Source organism: Mesoplodon densirostris, chromosome X, assembly GCF_025265405.1.
Source record: "Mesoplodon densirostris isolate mMesDen1 chromosome X, mMesDen1 primary haplotype, whole genome shotgun sequence".
Lineage (NCBI taxonomy): Eukaryota > Metazoa > Chordata > Mammalia > Artiodactyla > Ziphiidae > Mesoplodon > Mesoplodon densirostris.
Genome location: NC_082681.1, coordinates 115,183,490 through 115,195,725, shown reverse-complemented (window position 1 = coordinate 115,195,725; position 12,236 = coordinate 115,183,490). Strand labels below are relative to the sequence as shown.

General features: G+C 48.6%; 2 pseudogenes; both read right to left on the bottom strand.

Moving 5' to 3' along the window:
* Positions 1–3,678: 3,678 nt before the first annotated feature.
* Positions 3,679–6,190, bottom strand: LOC132481752 (melanoma-associated antigen B5-like; annotated as a pseudogene).
* Positions 6,191–8,713: 2,523 nt separating this feature from the next.
* On the bottom strand, positions 8,714–10,140 carry LOC132482464 (melanoma-associated antigen B4-like; annotated as a pseudogene).
* Between the last annotated feature and the right edge of the window lie 2,096 nt (positions 10,141–12,236).

The window sequence follows — 12,236 nt, the reverse complement described above, 5'->3', positions numbered from 1 at the left end:
CATTTAAGATAACTCAAATTATAAATAGACATTAGTAGGAAGATTTCTATAAAATTGTGCGAAAAGTTTACCAGCAATGTCTCACCTGGCAGGTCCATAACCCTGGGAAGAAAAAAAAAAAAAAAAAAAAAAAAGATTTTTGTCCCCAGAGGCCTGAAGACCTCCTTTCGCTGGACCCTTTGAACCCCTGCAACTGGACTTCATTTATTTGCCACTTAGTATGAGTCATCAAAACATTCTTGTTATTGTATGTATATTTCCTGGATGGGTTGAAGCCTTCCCTTGCTGCAAATCTGATTCCCTCACAGTGGCAGATAAACTGTTTAGAAAATGTGTTCTCCACTTGGGGTATACCTTTTATAATATCCAGTGATCAAGGCACAGATTTCCCTGAGCAAATCATACAAGCCTTAACAAAAACCTTGCAAACTTCTTGAAATTATCACTGTCCCTATCACCCACAATCTTCAGGGAAGATCGATAGAACTAATGGAAGAACTGGATTCAAGCAGAACAAGAATTAACATGGGACCGAATGAATTGATGAATATGATTATAATTTTCATGATTTTTTTTGTCTGAAATATTACTGATTTTTAAAAATCTTTCATTTTCCAGATATAAGGAAATTTTTTAATACTTAACAGCAATTTGATAAATTATACCTTTGTAAATAGAATTTAAACATTTATCTTTTTGTCCCTACCTGATCACTGCAGAATTCAGAAAGTCTCAGTGAGTATTCTTATGTTCTTGGCAAAATAGTTATATGCATAATTGAATAAGAATCTGTTCTTATAGCAGGACACAATTGGAAACATTGGTTATATTACCAAGACTTTGATTGGAATGTCATATTTGACAGAGATCCATGTAGACTCAGATATGACCAGATAGCTTGAAGGAGCTAAGGTCGACTTTATAAAACCATAAAGCCCCTTGAAAAAACAGCCTAGGACCTTGCTGACAGGGTTCCTGGCAGCTTCCCAGCAGCCTTACCAGGTGAGTAAGGAAGGCCACTTCCTGGCAGGCACAGGAGCCTCGGGATATTTGGGGGACTTCAGGAAGAGAGGAATTCACCCAAATCTCTAGGTATAAAAGGAACTCTGACGACAAGTCTTCGGTGTGGCTTCCTGGCCTTGAGAAGCTATTAAAATTTCACTCTGGAGACTCCTTATGAAAATTTCCAGCAAAGCAGATTTAAAAGAGCCTATATGGCCAATTGCTATTCTTGCTGGACTTAACATAAATAATCAGGCCAAGTCTATTGAACCTAGGCTTATTTTGCAAACAAATTAGTCTTAATTTTGCTTTCTTTGGTAGAGATGAGGGAGATTTTAGAGAGAAAAATTGTTTCAATAGAAACTATACTACGCACTCGTGGATATTAGATTCTAGTGCTATTCCTTTTCCCTGAAGTTTTGTCATTTACCTGTAAACTGGACTGGATCCTGGATTTTTCTAGTTTCCTCCAATATCTGGCTGCAACTCTCTAACATTTCCTGTTTTCTCTCACTCTTTTGATGTATCTGTGGGGAGAAGGTGAGCTCTATGTCCTACTCCTCTGCCAACTTGACCTGCTCCCCTCTCCCATCCTTTTGACTTGAATCATTGAGAACTAAAACTGTTCTTTTCCTGAGGCCCTGCACACTGAAGCGAGACGACTTGATATAAACCTCAGAGAAATTGCCACAACAGCTCATATTTAAATTGTCTTCATGCCAGTTGCTGTATGAGCCACTCAGAAAGTTAACCTGAACACCCAGTGACATCATCAGAGACATTTCAAACTGCAGTAGATGCTTCGAACCTGACACCTACAAATCTTCTTGACTGACTGCCCCCTGGGCTCAGAATCTGGTTTATAACCAGCTCCAATCATTAACCTTTGTTTTTCTTTTGTTTCCATAGAAATGCCTCTTATTAAATACCTGATATTGCTTGCACCATAGACCTAGCTTTGGGAGCCCATCTGCATCACTGCCTCCTGAAATGAGATACAACAGTTTAACTGAACTGAACTGTTCTCAGAACTAAGAAACTGGTTCAATGAAATGGAGGACTCTACTAACCCATTCTCCGTCTCCACAGTGACCAGTTCAGCTCTTAATATGTGAAACTTCCAGGGAAGTTTCAGAGGAGCGAACTGTTGAGGCTTAGGGCAGGCTGCCCCCAAATATACCACCGTGGCATATTGATTATTTTGAATTAAAGTTATTTAAGAAGCAGCCAGTGCAGGAGGGGCACTCCGACCCTCCTTTCTGTCTCCCTGAAAGCAGGAAGTAAATCTCTCATGTGAAAGATGCACTCCCTGCAGCTGGAGGTAGAAGGATACCCTTATAGCCAGAAATAGGGAATTCAGGCAGAGAAGCCTGTATAAACAAACCTCGTTACTTCTTTAATTCACTACCCCAAGCCCAAACTCTGTTTAGATTCCTTACTAATTGAAGGAATTACCCAAAATGTAAGTTTATTTGTCCTGTCCATTCCTCACAAGTTTATTGTTTCTTGTCTAAAAAGTATAAAAGCTGCCTGCTTTGGCTACTTCTTAAGTCCCATTTCTATGACAGCTCTGTGCACATGAATTACAGTTCCTTTCTTTTTCTCCTGTTAATCTGTCTTGTGTCAACTTTATTAGTCTAACCACAAGAACTCAAAGGGGTAGTGGGGGAATTTCCTCCTCCCTGACATACCTCAAGGCAGTTAACCCTTATTTCTCAGAAATTGTCTCCCTGGAGACAATGTGCATAGAATACCTGTCTGTGCACTGTATTCTCCTGCATTGAGATAAGAGCAAAGACACCTTAGATTTCTGTCTGTTAGGGGCTGAATTGTGTCCCCCGCAAAATTCATGTTGAAGGCATAAACCCCAGTACCTCCGAATGCGCCTGTAGTTGGAGATAAGGTCTTTAAATAGAGCTGGTTAAGTTACAATGAGGCCATTAGGGTGGGCCATAACCCAATCTGACTGGTGTCTTTGTAAGAAGAGATTAGGACACAAAAGGAGAGACCAGGGATATATGCACACAAAGGGACAGGCAAGTGAAGAGGGTGGCCATCTGCCAGCTGAGGAGAGAGGCCTCAGAGGAAACCAGCCCTCATCTTGGACTTCCAGCCTCCAGAACCGTGAGAAAATAAATTTCGGTTGTTTAAGCCACCGATTCTGTGGTATTTTGTTGCGGAAGCCCTAACAAATCAATACACTGACCCAGGTAGAGATTTCTTTCTGGATTATCCTTTTACTTTCCCCTAGGTCATAGAGGGCATCTCAACATCTTGTATGACTGCAGCTCCTTGCTTCTAAAGTTGTATGGGCATAGGCTGGGTCTTTATCTTAGCATTGCCAGTACTAGCACAGAGCCTTTGAAAGAGCAGGTGCTCAACTGACGTTTGGGAAATAAGAAAGTGAGTAAGAGGTCTAACTTGTTAAGATTTAATACCTCCTACCTTCTTTAATAAGTTAAGCATATTGAGGTATAAATCATTTAATTTTACAAAACAGAAGACTGAAAGGATTAAGAAAAATCTAGGTTTATCATGTTTTCTTTTAAATTATTTTTTATTTTTTCATTCCATTATGCCAACAATTTTATTGTGGGATTCTTTCCCATTTCAACAAAAATCCCTATTGTGATGTCAAATTTTCTTATCTGGATGATTTTTTAAAAGTCTCAGACTTCAGTAAGGGTGGGAGAAGCTGCTGGACGTGGCCATGAAACATGCCTGGAAGTGACAGTATTTCCAGGCCTGGCTGCAGTCTTGGCTCGATCTCTCTCTTCCTCATCTTGAAAAGCTTCTTCATATCGTGATGAGAAGGCACTGGGAACCATATTGCTGACCTTCGCCAAAAATTCCACGATTTTCATTCTGCTGGTTTCAGCATGGGCTTTTGGGCCCCACAGGAACTCATAGCGCGGAGGATCACTGTTGGGCACCTGGCGGTACTCCAGGTACTTCAGCCTCACTAAATCTTTGGTGATGAGCTTGCTGGGCTCCCTTGTAGATGAAGTGCTTCTTCCCAGCATCTACTCACATCATATTCAGGAATTTCCAGATGTCTTCCTCAGTGGCACAGTTGCCCTTCATGAAGATCACACCCAAGACTGTCATCAAGAGACCGGTCTTAGGTAACCCCCTACCAGCACGCACCCTCCCATCGTTGGGGAGTTTCAGCTTGCTGACGAGGTCATATGAGTGGATGGTTGAGTCAACTTCGTTCAAGTCTACCGCAGAGACAGCCTCAGTGCGTTCAGAGGCTTTCTTGAGAATCTCAGCAAGTGGGTCTTGGTACTTTTGGTTGACAATCTTCAGCATGTCTTCCTTCATAATGGGCTGCTTCATTTTATATTTGTACAGAAGGAACTTCTCCAACAAATCCATCTGACTAGTTAGAGTATCAATGTATGTGCTCTCAGTAGAAGGTGAGACATCAGAGGAACATGGATGTTCCTCATCTTGACTGTTATCATCTTCATCAGACCTTGTGTCAAAAGTACTTGAAGAAGTGATGGTAGTAGCTGGGGCTTTTGAAGACCCCTGAGAAGTGCTGTTTGACCCAGTAGCTGATGAACTCTGGGGATTATCTTCCAAAACAGGAGAAGAGGAGGAGGGGGGTTCTTCTCTTACTGCAGTGGCCTGAACTCTCCTGTGACTCTGGAATCATCTTGGGCCTGGTGGCGTTTCTCACTGGTGCGGAGCTTACTCTTCTGACCCCGAGGCAGGATGACTGTGCTCAGGGACAATGGTCAGGAGTGTGAGTAGAAGAGCAGGGGATAAGGGTCCACTGGATGAGGAAGGTTGAGAGAGAGTGCAGCTTCAGCAGGGAACTACCACCTTGGTTATAAGGTGGGCTACATTTGTAGTTTTCCTTGAGGGCACTGCTCTACAAACCCATAGGGCTCCTGTTCTCCTAATCAGCCTGTCACTTGGGAAACCTGTTGAAGGAAATTAGAGTGATCTTTAGGCTGCATCCTGCCACCCCTGCCTCAGGCATGCTGGGGTGACAGCAGGGGCTGGTGGTCTTCTACATTGAGGAGTCTGTTATGTCACATTCAAGACCATCATTCAACTGGTGGCAGGTCATGGGACTCATTCTCTCTGCTGTTCTGAGGTTGACATCACAAACCTCCCTGGGATCTATGAGAAAGAAATGAAGGGGGTCCTCAGCTTATCAGCCCTGTCCAGGTGCCCCCAGTACTGACTGCTCAGTGGGGAGTTTTCTGTCCTGGCCTCTGGAGTCCTCAGTCCTCATTAAGGGTCCTTAATTTGGCTACACATAGGGCCTGATATCCCCACCCCTTTCACTGAATGGTGGCTACACCTTCAAACTAAGGATTTCACCTCCCATAGACCTGATATAAATAAGTGTTGGTGGAGCTTCAGCTTGATAGCTCTGCCCTGGATCCTCAAGGGTTGTAACAAGGAGCAGGGCTGGATTCCTTATCACTTCTATTTGGTGATAGATGATCCCTCAGTCCTTGCTTTGACCTCTGTCATGGCCTGGAATTCCACCCTCCCTTACCCTTAGGCCTGCCCCTTATAGTAAGGCCAGCACCACCCTGAAACCCCTAGGAGAAAGTGAGATTCTCCTCATCTGACCATACCTGTACTTGGTCTTCTGAGGCTGAGGGTAAGGAATGAATTCTATGGTTATGGGGTATGTGGTTCCCTTAGTCCTCAGGGTATTCACCTGGTCTCTGGAAAAACCTGGAAGGCATCCCACTGCTGGCCCTAGGCCATACCCCTTAGACCGTGTCCCTCACCCCCTTGTGACACCATAGGAGGAAATATGTCACATCATGTCAACAAAGCCCAGGTATCCCAGGGCTACCAGGAAGGGCATGGTTCTGTGGGGTTCTCTCACAGTCTAAAGGCAGAGGTTTCCTGAAGTCCTCACTCGGGGTTCTCACCTTGACTCCTGGCAGGGCTTGGGACTCCTTCGTTTGTTTACCTAAGGACCCTCTCCTCAGACTAAGGTCCTCACTCCCTGAGGTGCCAGAGAGGCAAAGTCTGGGAATGCCACGTGAGGCTACTCCTACCTGTGCCCTTCCAGGGTTGACATCAGGATTCAGGCTCCTTGGGGCTCTCTCTGTTCAGGGTAGGGGTGTGCCCTCAGTCCTCATTCAGGTTCCTCACCTTGACTTCTGAAGGGCCCCAAGTTTCCTCTTTCTTTCAACTTAAAGTCACCCATTTAGACCAGAGCTCTTATGTTCCTCTAAACCCTGAAAATAAGTGAGGGGATGCTCAGCCTGGCAGCCCTTCCTTGGCCTTCTAAGTCTGAGAGCAGACACAGGCCAGTCTCTCTGTGACTTCAGTTATTATGTGGTTTTTGTCTCCTCAGTCCTCATTCAGCAGTCTTCACCTTGACTCCTCTCTCTTCTATGAAAGGCTTCTTGGGAAATGCCACATCCTTGCACACTCTTCATTGATCTCCCTACAACAACTCTTGCAGAGAATAGGTTGAGCCCCAGGAGTGCTGTGAGATGGGAAGCTGCAGCCAAGCAATGGCCCCAGCACAGGTGTTGTGCTCTCAGAGAAAACACACTGATCTCTTCCTTCTCTTCACTGGCCAGATATAGCCTTGTATAACCTCAATTCTAATAGATTTACTTGCTACAGGGAAAGGGCTGAATTAAATGATTGTGTGAGCCCCTGATCTTTTGAGGTTTACTGACATTTCCTTCATAGATAGTCATATTGTCACCAAATGCTCTCTCTTTCTTTCCTTATTTGTACCTCACTTTTATTTTCATATTTTTATTACTTATTCCTGGAGCTTTTTATTCCAAAACCATGTTTGGGGTATGAAGTCCTGCTTTTTAACACCTGAAATACATTTTGGACTAGTGAGCAGAAAAATGAAGTGACCCAAGGTCGGCCTCAGCCTGGGAGGGGTGGCACAGTGTGGGCTCTAGAGGGATTCAGAGCCAGGGTCCAGTCCAGCTCCTGTCACTTACCAGCCTTGAACTTGAGAGTATTCCAACTTCTTTATCTGCAAAATGAGTCTGAAAAAGTCTATAGTGTAGAACCACAGGCATGCATATGTATGTAAACCACCTGGCAGTTTGAGAGAAAGTTTGGGACTTTCAATGAATGGCAATTATTACTAAGATGATTTTGACCCCAAATGATAACAAACTTCCTTCACAGAATTTTATTTCCAGCCTACATTAGAGAATATGCAACTCCAAACAATATAGAAATCCACATCAGCCAAAATGCCAAGCGAGTAAAACTAAGTAGTATTTCCCTATTAGAGCATTTGTTTTAATATTGGTATGGGGTCATCTTCTCCAGATGGATGCAACTAGGAGTTCATTTGTCTCAAGGACCAACAACTTCCCTCCCAGGTGCCTTTTCATCCAAACCACCCCTCATTTCATTCATACCATTGCCACTAAAATTTGAGCCCTCCCTTAGAGTTGGCCAAATTACACCCAAAATAACCTAGTTAAAATGCCCTTTGAACGGAGCGAGCTCTGGCAATCCCATCCCACAAAAAGAGAGACAGTCCAGTGGCTTCTTGGCATCTCATTTCAATGAGTATCACCTTTATTTCTCAGAAACTCTCTGGACAGCTCATGCCTAAAACACCTAGTTTGAGTGTTCACTTGCCCTGGGGCAAGCGCATAGGACCCCTTCCATTCCCTAGGTGGGGATTCTCTCTGGTTTCTCCACATCCCAAAGTTAACTGTGAAGATATGTTTTCCATTCCAGGTTTAGTCTATCAACTCTGAGAAACACCATCTGAGTGGCCCTTTCCATCACTCCATCACTGAGCTTCATCTAGCCCACCATGCATCCTGACTGATAATTACTTCCTGCCGAGGGACTAGAAGTTTCCCAAGACCCAACGCGGCCCTCATCAGGTAACTTACACTTCCTTGCTCTCATTTGGAACCTCCTCTTCCACACCCTCACTTAAAAAAACAAAAGTTCATTTGTTTATTTCTTAGAGTGTATCTCACCATCTTCCTTACATGACAGCTGATGCTAGACTCTCAAACTTCTATGGGCAGTGGCTTGGTCTTCATTTTCTTACCAACCATAGTAGTATTGGAGAGGCTTCCAAAGAGAAGATGGTCAATTAATTTGAGAGAAAAAAGAAGGAATGACCAAGAAGTCTTATTTACCATGGTTTAATTTTCAAACAGTTTGAATAACCTAAGCAAAGCTAGGTACATATTCTTTAATTTTACAAGCAAAGAGAAAGAGAAGAAGGCAAACAAAGAATGAACCAGCTTTTACTTTTGTATCACCATTTTGAGATCCCAAATATTTTCTTGTGGGATTCTTTCTCATTTCCATGAAAAATCCTATTCCAATGCCATGTTACCTTGTTCTGTAGCAAAAGGAAAATAGTGAAGGCTTTTCAGTTTTTTTTTACAAATAGCAAACTCTTAATCTTAAAACTGAGCATCAATAAACATGACATCCATGACATTAATACACTTTGATTCTGAAGCAAAATAAACCTTCAATGCAGTAATAACATTTGAAAAGATACTAAACATCTCTATCATAAATCTATCTATCTAGCATCTCTCTACCTACTTATCTACCTATCATCTGTCTATCTTAACTAGGTATTCTTCATATGGAAAAAAGAAAAAAAGATATATATTTTATTAAAACTAACTGCACCTAAGCTACCATACTACTTAAAACTGTAAGAACATATATGTTTTGTTCCCTCAACCAATACTATTCTGCACTATTTAGGAGCTTGACTGCTCTCTTCCAAAACAAAGTGAGCAATCTGCCCGCGGCCGCCCTCCCTACACGTGGGAGGACCTGCGGGCCTTGGCCCTGGAATGTGCTCTGCGCTCAGCAACAGCTAAAGCCCTGGCCGCGGCTCTCACTCTTGCTCTCTCTTCCTCATCTTTCAGAGCCTCCTCATAGAGATCTGGGAAGGCCCTGGGGATGGTATCAGTGAGCTTGGCCATATACTCCAGCACTTTCATCTTGCTGATTTCAGCGCAGGCTCTCGGGCCCCACAGGAACTCATAGCGCGGGGGATCGCTGTGGCGCACCTGGTGGTACATCAGATACTTCTGCTGCACGAGATCTTCGATGAGCCTCTTGGGCTCCCCAAAGATCAAGTGGCTCCTCCCAGCGTACAAACCCAACGCATTGAGGAATTCCCAGAGCTCCTCCTCGGTGGCCCAGTTGCCATTCGCGAAGATCTTGCTCAGGACAGTCAGCAGGAAACAGGCCGTGCGCAGCCCCAACACACCACTCGGATTTCCCTCGCTGGGGAGGCCCAGCTGGCTGATGAGGACGTAGGAGTGACTGCTGGGGTCGACTTCCTTCAGCTCGAGGCCAAAGACCAGCTCCATGTACTCAGAAGCTCTCCTGAGGATCTCAGGGAAGTGCTTCTTGTACTTCCTGTCGACACTATTCAGCAGTGTAGCCTTCGGGATGGGCTCCTTCGTCACGTACTTCTCCAGCAGGAACTGCACCAACTTGCAGACCTCCCTGGTCACAGGATCGGTGTAAGTGCTGTGAACGGAAGGTGCTGCCTGGGCGGTACCTGCACTTTTCTCATCTTGGCTCTGGGCACCCTCTTCAGATCCTGGGCATGAAACCCCTGCAGCACGAGAGCTCGTGGCTGGGCCTCCCTGAGGCTCCTGGCGAGTGCCAGCAACAGAGGAGCTCGGGGAAGTACCCCGAGAAACAGAAGCGGGGGAGGAGGGCGACTCTTCTATCTCTGCCGCCGCCGCCTCAGTGGCCTGGGCACCCTTGAGCCTCTGAGTCTCCCCCCGGGCCTGGCGGCGTTTCTTATGGGCATGGCGCTTGCTCCTCCGGCCTCGAGGCATGATGACACAGGTCAGGGCCAGCAGGCGGGAGCGTGGGCAGGAAGGCAGGCAACGAGGGCACCTGGGGGAGGGACAAGGAGATGCTGTGAGCACCTTCAGCGGGGAGAGTCCTCCCTGGCTTTAACCAAGGCCGCCTCTGCAGGGTCCGTGAGGGCACTGCCGGAGGACCCACAGGGCTCCTGTTCTCCTGCTCAGCCTGTCCCCTGAGAGCCCTGTGGAGGACGGTCGGGTGAGCCTTGGGGCACAGCCAGCCAGCCCTGCCTGGGCGGTACGGGGGTGACAGTGGGGGCTGGCAGGGGAGGTAGGTCCCCGCGGTTCCCATTCAGAGTCAGGATGACAGTTGTTGGCAAGACTCCCCCACCCCCCCCGCCCCATGCCCTCTGCTGCTCTGAAGTTGACACCACCATCCTCCGTGACACCCAGGAGGAGGAAAGGAGGGAGCGTTCAGCCCACCACCGAAGGGCCCTGGGACCCTCCCTTCTGCTGCCTCGTGGCTGCCCCTTCAGAACAAAGCTCTAACCTCCCTTGGACCTGGCAGAGGAAATTACGGGCAGGCTCGGCCTGACAGTCCTTTCTTGGGAGTTTAAGGGTTGGCAGGAGGGGACAGGCCGTGTTCTCTCTGGCCCCTTCTCCTCGGGGTGGGTGACTCCCTTAGTCCTCACTCGGGGTCCTCCCTGGACGGCCGGTGCAGCCTGGACCTCCTCTCTTGCCCCGAGGGCCATCTGCTCGCACCAGTGCCGGCACCTGCCTGAGTCTCACTAGGAGGCAGTGAGGGTGACCAGGCGGCCGCACGTGGCAGAGTTGTACCAAGCCTGCAGCGTGCGGCAGACAGGTCGAGGCCCTGTGGCTGGCGGCCCCACTGGCCCTCACTCAAGGGCTTGGGCTGACTCTTGGCGGTGCTTAGGGACGCGCCTTCTGCTGGCCTGCACCTCCCCTCTCAGACAGCAGCCCTCCCTTCTCCGCGTGTGGCCAGGAGGAAGCGGCTGACAACAGGGGAGGGGTTCTGAGGTGCCCTTGCGACGGGGAGGACGGTCCTCACCCTGACTCCTCCCGTGCCCTGGAAATCCTCCCTCTGCTGACCTGCGGCCAGCCCCTCAGAACAAGGCCCCCTCCTCCCTGGGTCTCCTGCGTCCGTCCGCCCGTCCGCGTTCGCACTGAGGGAGCCCCTCAGTCTTTAGACCTGCCCGGAAGCTCCCAGGCCGACGTCAGGGGCGAGGTCTGCGTGGCCGCCATTTTGGGGTGTGGAGCCCCTCGGTCCCCACAGGGGTCCCGTCCTTCACAGGGCCTGGGACGCTCCCTCAACTGAGGTGAGCCAGGGTCCACCAGCCTCAGAGCGAGGCCTTCCTTGCCCGAGACCCCGTGGGGGAAGCGGATGGACTTTGGGCCTAACGGCCAGGCCCGAGCCTCTCGGGCCGAGAGCAGGGGCGGGGTGGGCGGGGCCTGTTCCGTCTCTTTTCAGAGGGAAAGTGGATTGGGGGTGTCGCGGGCGTCCCCGCACTTCTAACTGGGGTTACCTCACACTTTGACACCTGAAGAGACGTGGGATTCCTCCTGCGGCTCACCCTCACCGGACGGCAGCTCTCAACAATGGCGTCGCCCCCACCGCGTGTGTAGGAGGACGTCACATCCGGTCATGCGCATCTGGGCTCCAGGAGCACAGCATGGGGGGGCGGGGGCTGGGGCCGGGGCGGGGCGGGGCGGGGCAGGGCGGGAAGGGGGTCGGAGGGTGGTTCCAGGGGAGCTTCCCGCGGGCCTGGCACGAGGCCCTCTCGTTGACTCTTGGCAGGTTCTGGGACTTTTCCCTCTGCTGAGCTGAGTCAGCAGGCGTCACACCTTGGCTCTCATTTCTGTCGGCACCCCCAGCTGGAAGTATCTGGGGGCCTGAGCCTCACAGCCATGCCTGGGTCCCCCGAGACCGACAGTGAGGGCTCTTTGGGGCCCCCTCTTCTATGGTGGATGGTGCTCTCAGTCCTCCCTCAGTGTCTTCTCTTGACTCCCTGTAGGTGCTGGGCTACCTCCCGTCTGCTGACCTGAGGCCAAGGCCTCACATCAAAGACATCAACTCCCTGAGACTGCTGGTGTGAAGTGCAGGCACGTCTCATCTGGACACTTCTGCCTGGAGCCTCCCAGAGATGGCTGCTGCAGGTAAGATGAGCTGAGGGGAAAGGAGGCGAGACTCTCTTCTGTGGTTCGGAGCCCGTCAGGTCTCACTCAGGGTCGTCACGTTGACTGCTGGCAGGGCCTGCGATTCCTTCCTTCTCTGGTATGAATCCATCCCTGTCCCCAACCATGCCCCACAGAATCCCAGAGGAGTTAGTGAAGGGGCGCCTTAGCCTGACAGTTCTCACTGTGGTCTCTCTTTGTTGACATCAGGGGCATTGCCCAGAAGTTCAGAAATGAATTTCTGTCCTTTTGTAC